Source organism: Lactuca serriola, chromosome 4 (genome assembly GCF_051521515.1).
Source record: "Lactuca serriola cultivar US96UC23 chromosome 4, Lser_US96UC23_V15, whole genome shotgun sequence".
Lineage (NCBI taxonomy): Eukaryota > Viridiplantae > Streptophyta > Magnoliopsida > Asterales > Asteraceae > Lactuca > Lactuca serriola.
Genome location: NC_136411.1, coordinates 8406353 through 8420637, shown reverse-complemented (window position 1 = coordinate 8420637; position 14285 = coordinate 8406353). Strand labels below are relative to the sequence as shown.

Below are 14285 nucleotides of genomic sequence, written 5' to 3'. Positions count from 1 at the left end.
TAAGATACGTCAATTAAGATGACGGCTCAATAAATATCGATGATTGCGGAAAACCCTAATGGAAATCTTTTTCACAGAAAAGATGTGTATCAATTACACAGCCTCCTGCTCTGATACCAATTGATGGGATTAAAACAACCTTTAATCTATGAAGATCGATTAGATCTTGAACAAGTATATAAATATAAAAACAGTAAGAACGCAATAAAAAGAACAAGACAAGATAGAATCAAACGAGTCGAATGATTAAAACAAAATCCTCAGAAGAGCTCGATTAAGAACATCAACTGTAGAGGATTGGTAGGTTACAAGAACGATTAAAGAAAACCTTGAAATTACTATCGTTAAGCTCTCTATCGTTATTCTCTGAATCGTTAACCTAATATGCATGCAACCATTAACTTATATACAATACATAAAAGGCTCTCGGTTGGACAGGCCCAAACCGGAGTGTACATGGCTAAACTATCGAGCCCAAAAGACGCAACATCAAAACAATCTTCAGCCCAACAAATTGCATAATTCAATTAATTAATAATAACTAAACATAATTATTTTTGCCTATAATCATGGAATCTTATAATTTAGTTTCCAGAATTATCAAGATCATATTAAAACAAACAACGTCGTATCTCTTACATTGAATTGCTTAGTGTATCTTCGAACTTGATTATTTATTACAAAAAGTAAGATGCTAGGTTTCCTTTTTGTTCTGGTTAATTGAAATCAAACACATCTTGATTGATTTTCTCTTAGAAAATAAGATTTAAATGTTTCTCATTATTAGAATATAAAAAGGTAAAAGATAAAAAATATTTTTCACTAGTTACACTAAAATATTTGAAAACATGTGTATAAATTATCCTGCTTATAATAGTATTTATCTTATTTTTTTGGGACGAGTTTATTTGTGCTTTTTCGGGATAAAGATATAAAAACATAATGTATTTTAATGTAATTTTGTTTAATTATATTCTATTTTTACAAGAATAAAAATTAGTTCATAAAGTTATATTTATAAATGAATAAGAACTCTAGATTTTTCCTTACATTTAATGATTATTGGATTTAACATTCAATATAATACAATATGTATCTATTCATGTATAATTATAATTAAAAGTTTCTTTTATATACTTATATACGATTACAACAACAATGATTGGACCGTTGGTACTAATATATGGATCGAAATAGTACTTGGACCATCATTCATGTTATGCTATCATCATCAATTACCATCTTCAATTTCTACAAAAGAAAATAACACGTTAATAAAGTACAAATGTTAACAAAAATGGTTAAAAAGTATTTAGCACAAAAATAATTATAAGATGCAATATTCATTGACGAATAAAATGTGAACGAAATTTCTTTGACAATTATTTTTTAGACTAATTGTAAAGCAATCATATATGTATTCATACACGTCTATTCATATATGAATAAATTTTTATATTTATATCTGAATAGACCTATTCAGAAATGAATAAAACTAAATTTATAAATTAGTAATGTGCAAAGATGATTAATGGGTTAAAGTCCTATTCATGAAGAACATAGCTAAATTTATAAGTTTATGATACAATTCTATTCCGAGATGATTAATGGATTGAAACTCCACCAAATACTTCAAATATATAAATAACAATAATTATTCATTGATGAATAAAAGTAATTTAGCCCACTACAGTAATACAATAATAACTATCCTCCACTACGAGATAATATAAGTAACAAAAGTTAAAGAGATACATCTTGTTTGAAATATATACAATGTATATTCATTGGAAAAATATTCATAAAAACAATAAATAAATACTTTATTGTGAGGTTTGGGTTAAATTCAGATAGGTATGAGAGAAAAAAATTACAGTGAAGAAACCTTCATTATCAGCGCCTCACATCTCCCTTTTTACATGGTTTTAAATTCAATACTAACCTTTGCGATTCTTCTCCGATTACATCTGTACTATAAAAATTACCAAATCATTCTTTTTATTTTTGAGTCGATTTTGAAATCTTGATGCATCTGCTACTCCCTCATGAGATCTATATTCATCAATTAAAGCAATTAAATATCATACATATGAAGAGAAATGGGAAGTGAACATAAAGAAAACCTGTAACTTAAATCTTGATGCATCTGCTTGAAGGAAACACACGAAATGGAACGTCGGTGATAGTTGTGAATATCAATATCGATGCAGAGAAGGAAGACAATGGGAGCGACGGATTTGAACGGTGGTGTCTTGAGTGACGGTGGTCGTTCGGAGGTGGTTGGTGGTAGTGGTGGGGCGTTAGGACGATAGTCATGTCAATGGTGGACCACCATTTTTTCCGAAGATGAGATGCAGGATCGAGAAAAACCACAATTAGGGTTCTTTTTCTTTTTCAGTTGGAGTGTTGGATTGTAGGTGAGGAGAGATATCGTTGGCTAATTTTAAGGAATTAGTTTGAGGATGGATTACTTTAATATCCTTTTAATATATTTTAAACATAAAAAAGGTTTAAATTAATTGAAAATCTAAATAATTACCAACTTCGTATTAGCCATAGATTTTGAAATTTCAATGGTGTTAAACTGTTCTCGCGTTCTCAACCTTTTAGGTCTTCTATATATATATATATATATATATATATATATATATATATATATATATATATATATATATATATATATATATATATATATATTCACTTTCATTTTTATAACATGATACTGACGTTTTATAATACATTAAATTTCGATAATAAAATTCAAATTATTTACGAACTTTATTTATACTCTCATAATATGAACTTAAATATTATTTACACGCAAACACTATTTATTCTATAATATTATTTTATACTTAAATATCAGTAAAAACAATAGATAAGTTATAATGAACTCGTACTAAATTATGCGAGTTTCACAATACACACACACACACACACACATATATATATATATATATATATATATATATATATATATATATATATATATATATATATATATAGTAGGTGTAAGACCAACGTATTATATAAGTTTATTTAAAAGAAAATTTTATTATGGAATTTTAAACATTTGAAAAGTTAAAATTTATAAGAAAAATGAGAAAAATAAAGAATTATAAAAATTAAAGTTTTTTTTTCTCTTTTAAATTTAAACAAATAATTTATATAAATAAACAAAGAGAAGTAATGATGCTTTAATTTAGTAATTTTGAAATTAGAAAAATTGATATGCATTTATTATTATATCTAAAAACCATGCAGAATTTAGTAAAATAAAAAATCATAAAATGACATGTAGAATAAAAATTAATTTAAAATAATCAAAAATAAAATGTGACAAAATGAATGAGAATGTGACATTTGACAAAAAAAAGTCTTTATTATATATATATATATATATATATATATATATATATATATATATATATATATATATATATATATATATATATATATATATGCCGGATTAAAGTAAAAGTATTAATTTGATAAGAAGGTTAAGAAATACGTCATTTGCATATTTTTTGATCAAACAACGAAATTAATAATTATATGATAAAAGAATAACATGATTTGAATATTTTATTTTTACAAAAACAAATGAATGATTTTTTTTTTACTGAATCAAATTTTGATTATTTCTTGGGCAATTTTAACGAATCATGTTATTTATATAACTTTTAATGATTTGTTTTGTTGGTTCATCAAACAATATGCAAATGAACCGTTTCAGAAAATGTCACACCCTAATTCTGACCAACCGTTTTGTATTTTGAGTTAGATAAAACTAGGCTTTTTCTCCATTCTGTAGGCTCAAATTACTTTCACGACCCACCCCATTAAATTGTCGGACTTCACATTCTATTTTCATAACTATTAGGGGCTCACAAAAAAACGGTTTGAAATTTGAAAATAAAATTCAGTTTCAAATCAAACTGGATTTTGACTCTGGCCCGTCTGAAGAACGTAGTGGGCGCATTTCATATGATTGGAAGGGGTCCAATCGCTCAAATAGAAAAATTAAAATAGGGTCCAACTTTTTATATTTTATTACCAAGCATATTTATGTACACATAGCTCCATTGTATATTTTGTTTTATTTTTAAAATTTATTGTAGCTTGAAATTTTAATAATATTTTGGGGTAATTTATAAGGTGTTTTTTTTTTTGTAATATTTTGTATTTGTTTGCGGTTTACTTTCAAATTAATTTTTTTTAAGAAAAAAAGACAGTGACAACTAATTTATTTGAATCAACCTTTTTGATATTTACACCATTACTCAACGGATCACAATGGTGAGGTGGCCTCAATTGAATAATATGGATCGCTTTCTTTTTTAATAATCGGTACCTCTTATTTATCAACCCTAATCAAAGGCACATAAGGTTTAAAAAAAAACCTCACTCACTTAGTCTGATGAAGAATGAGAAATTACCGACACCAGCACACCAAATGACAAACTTCAACAAGTAAGAAATTGCAAACAAATCCACTTACCTTTCATTTTCTTGCAAGTTGAGCTTGAAGGATTAATTAGTTTAAGATATTTTTTGTTTAGTGGTGATAATGGAGAGTGTTGAAGACTTGGACACTATTGATGTGGAACTTGATGAGCTATTCTGAAAAAACAAAAAAGTATATGCAAAAACGACTTCTTAAACAAGCTTTGTGAAGAAGATGTAGAAGATTGCAGGTTCACATTGATAAAAGCGATGGAGAGGAGTCCCTTTTTTGAACTGTGAATATGAGAGGGTTGATGAAGAAGGTGCTTTACAAAAAGGGTTAAGTGAAAAAATGATAAGACATAGTTGAATTCAAATGCTGTAACATCCATAAAAATCATAACAAATTTATACTTTTTTAAAACAACCCCAAATCGTATGATGTTTACAAAATCATTGTTTTCAAAGTATTGTTCCAAATTAGAGACTCCTATAGATTAAATGTACATAAAAACAAAGGATATGTACGGTCACTCCTCCGCCTTCCCGCGATCATTAGAAGTACCTGAAACAATAACTAAAGTTTAGTGAGTTCTCCAAAATACCAACACATAAACATACAACATATATAATATCATGTCGGGTCCAATCAACCATCGGGTTGGACTACCCCAGGCCCAGTCACCCTCGGGATGGAATGCCCTAGGTGGAATGCCAATATACAATAGGTCCAGTCAACCATCGAGTTGGAATACCCCATGCACAATCAACCATCGGGTTGGAATGTCAATATACAATGAGTCTAGTCATCCTCGGGATGGAATACCCTCGGGCCCAATCAACCATCGGGTTGGAATGCCCTTGGTTTGTTGGCCTACACACAAAGTAGTAAAGCCTTAACCACCAACCAAAATATGTGCACATTATGAAACCAAATTTGAAGTGTAAGAAAATGCAGCCATTATCCACAACATATTTCAATGTAAGATTTCTTCAAAATCCTATAGAGAAAGGTGTAGGGCAATATCTATAATTGATGGACCTATGAGTTGATGAGGTTAAATCCAGGTAGCACAGTTAAAATTGTTGTGAGTGTAAACGCTAGTGGCACTACTACCCAAGAGTATACATATGTTTCAAAGCAATTTTGAATGGATGTAAAGTTGTTTTATGTAGAGTGATTGGTCTTGATGGTTCCTTTTTTAAAGGGCCATGTAAGGGTGAATTGTTAAATAGTATATGAAACGATGAAAATAATCAAGTGTGTCCCGTTGCTTGAGCTATTGTTGACAATGAGAACAAGACAAACTGGAAGTGGTTCTTGGAATTAGTAAATGATGATCTTGTATTAGATGGCGGTAGGGGTTTATGTGTCATTCTAATCAACACAATGTAAAAATTTTATTTATCTTCATTTGTACATGTATATGTGTTCGTTTATACTAAAGATACGTGTTCATGTATTTCATAGGGAATTCTTGAAGCTACAAAGGACATTCTACCACATGTGGAGCACATACAATATGCAAAACATATTTATACCAATTTCAGAAAGGTCTACAACGAAGTAGAACTCAAGAGCATGTTTTAGGCAACTTCCAAGTTTATTATTAAAGAGGACTTCAAGATGAATGTGGATAAGATCAAGGTAGTCATTCCTTCTACTTATGATCATTTAATGGCAATGAAACCTAAATCATGGTGCAGGGCATTTTTTAAGTTGGATTAGCCTGTGATGCTGTTGAAAATGAATGGATAAGTGCATTAATGTGAGAATGATATATGCCAGGAAGAAGCCTATATTGACTACGCTTGAGGGTATAAGGCTTTATATAATGGACAGGTTTTGTAACACCGTAAATTTTCAAACAAATTTTTCATTTTAAAATCACAAAATTCTCATACACATTTCACAAAATCCTAATTATCTAATTAACAAAATGCAACTCCATAATTGTTTGATTAATAATCCAGGATCCTCAAAACAAAACTCTTTCTCTTGTGTGTACAATCAAGCCGGCGCCTTCCCATGATCCTGAGAAGAACCTGAAACACATATCATATAACACGGTAAGCACGAAGCTTAGTGAGTTCCCCAAAGTACCACACATATCTCATTAGCCTCTCATGGCTATACTCAGATAAGACCCTCCGGTCCCACAACTCTGGTGGACCCTCCGGTCCTAAATCAGTAAGCTCAAAATAAGACACAACATAAATCACAAAGACATAATGCAGAATATCGTAATACTCAATATAAGCACATAAGACCCTCCGGTCACACAAAGGTTACCACTCTAGGTAAGTTTAGTGAGAAGACTCACCTCGGATGATGAACAACTCTTATAAATGTTGTCGTTGCGCACCGACCTCTATCTCTGAGCCAAGTCTACAATTATCCCAAATTAGGATCTAAGTCCAAACCCTCATTCTCTAGGTACAAAGGTAGTCCACTAACCAGCCCATAAATAACCTAAAACCCATTGGGCCCACCAATGACCAATAATAAATGGGCTCTCCCAAGGCCCAAACCTCAAGTCCAAGAGGTAAGCCCAACACAAGGGCCCCACGGCATATATATATATATATATATATATATATATATATATATATATATTCCTCTGATCCAAATCTCTAGTACAACAAGCCCAAACTCTAGGCCCAACACTTAAGGCCCAATATGAGACTTAGCCCAACAAGTCCACAGTGAGGTTACGCAGGGCGTACCTCCCTTGGTACGCTCAGCGTACACAAGCGTACATGAATCCTGATCAGGGATATCAACCCAGTACGCGGGGCGTACTAGGATTACACTCGGCGTACGTCCAATATTTCTCTTCCTACTCGTTTGGTCTTAATCAGTTAAGACTTTAGCTCATATCTCAGATCTGGACTCCCTAAAGGCTCTTACTCCATAAAGTCAGTGACTTTAAGCCTTTGCATGACTGGTAAGGCTGCGGCTCCCCGTAATTATCTCCTCTGAAGACACTTGAATCCAACAGGAACTCCCAATCCCGAAAAAGACAGACTCATATGTTGCTGCGGTACTCGTTTTGTCTCTCCAGAACTTGAAAACTCTAGTGGTCTGTCTCCCTGCCAGACCGTCTCGAGATATATCATCATGTTAATCGCTCATCAAATAACAAACTCTAAGAACACTCTACCAAATCCAATTCTCTAATCAATCCTGGTCGTAACTCAAAAGGAATGGAAGGGTCATATCCCACCAAGGACCCACCACCTGAATAGCTATCATAACTCTTCTGAAGGAATGATCCTCAAAACTCTGTCCTCCGACACGAGGAAATAGTCATGCCAGCTAGGAACGATCCTCTGACACCCATAATCATAAGCCCTAGTTCCTTTCAAATGTTCCTTCCGACACTGTACACCAGGTCAACTCCCGACCCAACAGTTGGACCTCCAAGGGCTACTCATTGCCCACCTAACAAGTCAACTTTATAACTCCCTTTCACAATAGCTATCCCAGCCCTTCATGTGATAGGCGAAGTTACAAAGTTTACCTTACCTCAAGCGAACACTACAATCCCCTTCTAAAGTCACCTCACCTCCGACCTCTGTCGTCTACTACTCACTAGTTCCATGCATCTCATGGTCCTTCCCAAAACAAAGTCTAAAACATCAAATGAAAACACATCCCTTTCAGAAGGAGATCCACCCGAAATCCAATCTGCCCATCCTCCACACAAATAGAGCCAAACTCACCCACCAGAGTCTGGCCCGACACATAATTGGAACAACCCATCCCAATCTAGCACTTAACTCATGACCCATGTTCCACGATTATACGTATGCATTACACCTCAATTCGTCCGATTCACGGCAACCCCTCTCTAAATCAAAACACCACAATTTTCGACCATTGCCGAGACCCAATCTCGCCCTTGGTTTGGCTAGCAGGTTTTCACAGACTCCTTTGGTGAGGCTACCCAGGCCTACGAGCCGCTCTGCGTCACACCCTGACTGGTAAGGCTGCGGCTCCCCACAGTTATACAACACTCTCTCTCACTGACTAACAAGTGCTACGGCTCCATGTAGTCCTTACGATACTCTCTCTCTCTCTCTAACTCATGTATGTTACGGCTCCCCCGTAATCATACGATACTCTCTCTCTAAATCATGTATGTTATGACTCCCCGAAATCATACGTCTCTCTCTCTCTATGACTCATGTAAGTTACAGCTCCCCGTAATCATACAATACTCTCTTTCTGAATCATGTATGTTATGTCTCCTCGTAATCATGCAATACTCTCTCTTACTCTCTGTGGGCTCTCTCCATGATCTTCCCTGACAATCCTAAGTGATTACCCCCACTTGGATCTGTTCACTCTCCTATTACTCCACATTCTCATCCTCAAGTTGTCACCCCACTGAGTCCACTAGCTCATGCTCTGTGAACCAACCATAGATAGGTACACACCCATCCAGATTAAGCATCTCTACTTCTGACGACAATTACCGCAACAAGACACTTTCTCCTGCTACAATTCACATTTGGATAGTCCTGTCCTATGACAATTAGCTGAAGGGTTCCCACTAGAACAATAGTCACTCGGTACTCCACTTGTCATCTCATAACTCAAGTCTCAAAATAATCCCAAAAGTTTGGGGCGTCATACTCAGATACCCCGGTACACTATCACCGAACCTCACGATGTCTTGTCTCATTCACGGATCTTCCACTCGCACAAATTGCAACCTCGAAATACTCCAACTTACAACTTGAAATACGGAGGAATCATTAATGACCAAGAACACGTTAACGACAATCTGAAATCCCATCTCCTACTGCTCAAAACCCATGCAAGAATACTCATACTGACTCTGAAGTTGATTACCAAAAAACTATTGCCCTCCCTGGAGTGCCTATAATAACCCATACATCGAACTAAAAATTCTCAACAGTCGAATCTGGACCTCAACGAGCCAACCGCCTCGAATCTCAACCTCTACAACTTGAAGAGTTCCTAACCACAATAAGGTCCCTAGCCAACGACTACTCACTGTGGATGCATTATCTCACTCTGCACCTTTTCTCATCCACCAATGACCCAAGTCTCATATTTCCGTACCACAGATCTCCATAATCAGTTCTCTAACCACGCTTGAACAAATCTCTGAACCTTTTGATAAAATACTCAGTTCTCCCCCACTCAGGGTTCGAACCATCACCAATTGGCATACCAACAGTCTACTCCACATACTGTTTCACCAGGTATATCACACTTGCCTCTTGGAACGTACTCCGTAATCACTCAATGATCTTCCCGATGGAGACCAATCAACTCCAAATATCGCGTAACTCGGAAAAAAATCTTAGAATCCTCCAAACGTGACTGCCTTTAGTCATCTCGAAGCCTCAGACCGATACACCACCGAATACCCCAACTGTTCCAAATTAGTCTTGACTCTCAATCTGGAAATAATGCAGTATCATGCACCTCGTCTCTGATTCCTCGACCAACCTCCCATCGCGGGATTCATCATAAGAGTAAGATAGCTGACTCTCACAGTCGATACACAACATTGACAACGAGGGCCACCGCCCCGATATACTCCTCTTAATCACCTGGAACTGCTGCTAAAAAGTATGCCTCCCTCAATAAGGCACCTCCTTGTTCTCTTCCATCTCAGTCCCCACTAATGACTCTCTCATGGTCTAAGAAATACCTCGCAGCAGACATACTGCCCAAATACTCTGGTGAAAAGGTTGCAACCCTATGCTACCCCATGGGGTTTACCTCCCAACTCTGGAACCAGAGGCTCGTTATCTCTTTTTCTTCTCACAAGAATCGGGAATAGCGCAACTCTTGTCGCAGAAAGTGACATCTCAATTATCGGCTGATTGCTCAACTCAGACCGCAATCCACCATAAAGCATCATCTCTACTCATCCCTGAATCTAGCGACTCCAACTGGGATCTCACTAGTAAAATCTTTCGGAAACTAACTCGATTTCCCTCTCAAGGTACGTTCTATTGAAACTCGTTCAACATGGCCCTCTAGCCCCACATTCTATCATATCCGTTCTCAGTCTAAACAATCACAATGGGACAACTGGTAAAGTCAGAAGCACTATCCGCTACAAATCATGGTACCCGGACCATGTTATCTCTTTTCATTCCGCTAAGAATCATGGTACTCGAACCATGTTATCACCTCTTAATCTATTACGAATCATGGCACTTGAACCATGTTATCACCTCTCAATTTGCTACGAATCATGGTACTCGAACCATGTTATCACCTCTCAATCTGCTACGAATCATGGTACTTGATCCATGTGATCACCTCTCAATCTGCTACTTAGAACCTCTGGAATTCTCTCTGTTTCAATATGGGTCAACTGCTTTCAGTAGTACACGTGATCACCTCTCAATCATTGTACTCGAACCATGTGATCACCTCTCAATCTGCTACTCGAACCATGTGGTAGGGGTTTATTTGTCATTCTAATCAACACAATGTAAAAATTTTATTTATCTTCATTTGTACATGTATATGTGTTCGTTTATACTAAAGATATGTGTTCATGTATTTCATAGGGAATTCTTGAAGCTACAAAGCACATTCTACCACATGTGGAGCACATACAATATGCAAAGCATATTTATACCAATTTCAGAAAGGTCTACAATGAAGTAGAACTCAAGAGCATGTTTTAGGCAACTTCCAAGTCTATTATTAAAGAGGACTTCAAGATGAATATGGATAAGATCAAGGTAGTCATTCCTTCTACTTATGATCATTTAATGGCAATGAAACCTAAATCATGGTGCAGGGCATTTTTTAAGTTGTATTAGCCTGTGATGCTATTGAAAATGAATGGATAAGTGCATTAATGTGAGAATGATATATGCCAGGAAGAAGCCTATATTGACTACGCTTGAGGGTATAAGCCTTTATATAATGGACAGGTTTTGTAACATCGTAAATTTTCAAACAAACTTTTCATTTTAAAATCACAAAATTCTCATAACACATTTCACAAAATCCTAATTATCTAATTAACAAAATGCAACTCCATAATTATTTGATTAATAATCCAGGATCCTCAAAACAAAACTCTTTCTCTTGTGTGTACAATCAAGCCGGCGCCTTCCCATGATCCCGAGAGGAACCTGAAACACATATCACATAACACGGTAAGCACGAAGCTTAGTGATTTCCCTAAAATACCACACATATCTCATTAGCCTCTCATGGTTATACTCAGATAAGACCCTCCGGTCCCACAACTCTGGTGGACCCTCCGGTCCTAAATCAGTAAGCTCAGAATAAGACACAACATAAATCACAAAGACATAATGCAAGAATATTGTAATAGTCAATATAAGCACATAAGACCCTCCGGTCACACAAAGGTTACAACTCTAGGTAAGTATAGTGAGAAGACTCACCTCGGATGATGAACAACTCTTATAAATGTTGTCGTTGCGCACCGACCTTTATCTATGAGCCAAGTCTGCAATTATCCCAAATTAGGATCTAAGTCCAAACACTCATTCTCTAGGTATAAAGGTAGTCCACTAACTAGCCCATAAATAACCCAAAACCCATTAGGCCCACCAAGGCCCAATAATAAATGGGATCTCCCAAGGCCCAACCCTCAAGTCCAAGAGGCAAGCCCAACACAAGGGCCTCAAGGCACACACACACATACACACACACACACACACACACACATATATATATATATATATATATATATATATATATATATATATATATATTCCTCTGGTCCAAATCTCTAGTACAACAAGGCCAAACTTTAGGCCCAACACTTAAGGCCCACTATGGGACTTAGCCTAACAAGTGCACAGTGAGGTTACACGGGGCGTACCTATCTTGGTAAGCTCAGCATACACAAGCGTACATGACTCCTGATCGGGGACATCAACCCGGTACGTGGGGCGTACTAGGATTACGCTCGGCGTACGTCTAATATTTCTCTTTCTACTCGTTTGGTCTTAATCAGTTAAGACTTTAGCTCGTATCTCAGATATGGAATCTCTAAAGGCTCTTACTCCATAAATTTAGTGACTTTAAGCCTTTGCATGGCTGATAAAGTCAAAAACATCCAAAAGTCTCACTCTCTTATCTCAAAGTGCTCATATATCATGCATGGATTGATTCAAACGTCCAAGTCTCGAATTTTATGACACTACACCACTAAAGACACTCAAAGGAGCTGATCATAGTCTCAGGAGCTCATTATCTCATAAAGCATCCAACTTTGGGACCAAAACCCTTAAATGATCTAACATGATGCACAAATCAAAAGTGTGAAAAAGCTTTTAGCTTTTTATCTCTAAATGAAGCTCCCAACCCAGATAAGCTCATATCCAAAGCCTGGACTCCCTCTCCTTCTTCTCCAAAGCTCCTTCTTCACTCCAGGAACACACAAGATCACTTAAATGCTCACAAATGGACACACAAGCTCAATGAACGAGGATTTAGGGTTTGAGAGGGTTGTTTGTCTGAGAATGGAGGCCATAAATGAGGCCATCTTATTCTATATATAGGGACACCCCCCTCACTTAGGGTTTTCACTCTGTGCCTAGTACACCCAATGTACTAGGTGGCTTTGCTTCAATTTCACGCATATGAGTACGCTAAGCATACATGTAACATCCCAAAATTCAAGACCAAAAATTTCATTTTTTATGAAGTTATTATAAAACCAATTAGTATAGAAAAACGCATAATAACATCCCATGTCAACACCAAAGAAGAAATAATCAAAACATGTTATCAGAAAACAATATCAGAGTGTAATCCCCAAGATCTCATGTGCGGAAATATAGTGTGATGCGCTGCGATCGAGCCGACTCCTTTCCTTTGAAAACGAAGTACCTGAAAGCAAAACTAAAAACCGTAAGCACAAAGCTTAATGAGTTCTGTTGGGTTTTGAGCATTCTAACACTCCTAAGGTGTACATGCAACCCTAAATACCTTGGATCTATGTTTTCTCTATTATACTTGCAAACTTGAACTTTCCAAGGTATTACCCAAACTAGCATACAAAACTTTGATACTTGGGTAATAAAACAAGTTAGATAACATACCTTTTGTTAGGTCTAATGTTGTGTTGCGTCTATTGGGCTCGTTAGCTAGTCCATGTTTATCTCTGGTATGGGCCTGTCCATCCGTGAGTTTTGTAGGGTTTATTATAAATAGATGCTTGCATGCATCCGAGAAGACAAGGGATTAGAAATGATTAGAAAAGTATTGTTCAACATATTCATCGTTAATTTTTGTAACCCTAGAAGTCCTCTACAGCGGAAGTTCTTAGTCGAGCTTTGCTGAGGATTGAGTAATCTAATCATTCGACTCTTTTTGATCCATACTTGTGTTTTATTTCCTTGCTCTTTACGTTCTTTACTTACCTGTTACGAAGATCTAATCGATCTAACAGTTTTTTATAACTCATCAATTGGTATCAGAGCAGGAGGTTGTGTAATCGATACACATCTTTTTTGTGAAAGAGTTTACGATTAGGGTTATTCCGCATTAACTGATATTTATTGAGCCGTCATTCCATAATTGACGTAACTCAGCATTTATTTGTTTTTCCCTAATATTTCGTATTACAAGTCTGATATTTCAAACAGGTTACACGATCAAGCATGGACGAGTCACAATCTAATCCTATCAACATCTCAAATAGCATTGGATCAACGACAAATATTCCTATCCTCTACACCCAGGATTATGAAGTCTGGGCGCATCATTTTGAAGATTATGTCATCAGATCTGAAGATAATGGATATCTTATTTGGGAAGCTATCGTGTCTGGACCATTCGCCCACTCAGG

The 14285-nt window shown here is 35.9% G+C and overlaps 1 long non-coding RNA gene across 2 annotated transcripts; it reads right to left on the bottom strand.

Annotated features, from left to right (window-relative positions):
* Positions 1-1081: 1081 nt before the first annotated feature.
* Positions 1082-2452, bottom strand: LOC145099930 (uncharacterized). 2 transcript variants are annotated; one of them, XR_013704701.1, is made up of 3 exons: positions 2124-2452; positions 1943-2052; positions 1082-1251 (listed from the first exon to the last, which is right to left on the bottom strand). It is a non-coding gene; the product is annotated as an uncharacterized LOC145099930 (long non-coding RNA). The 2 variants fall into 2 exon arrangements; XR_013704700.1 differs by lacking the exon at positions 1082-1251 and having other exon boundaries at positions 1709-2052.
* Positions 2453-14285: the final 11833 nt, after the last annotated feature.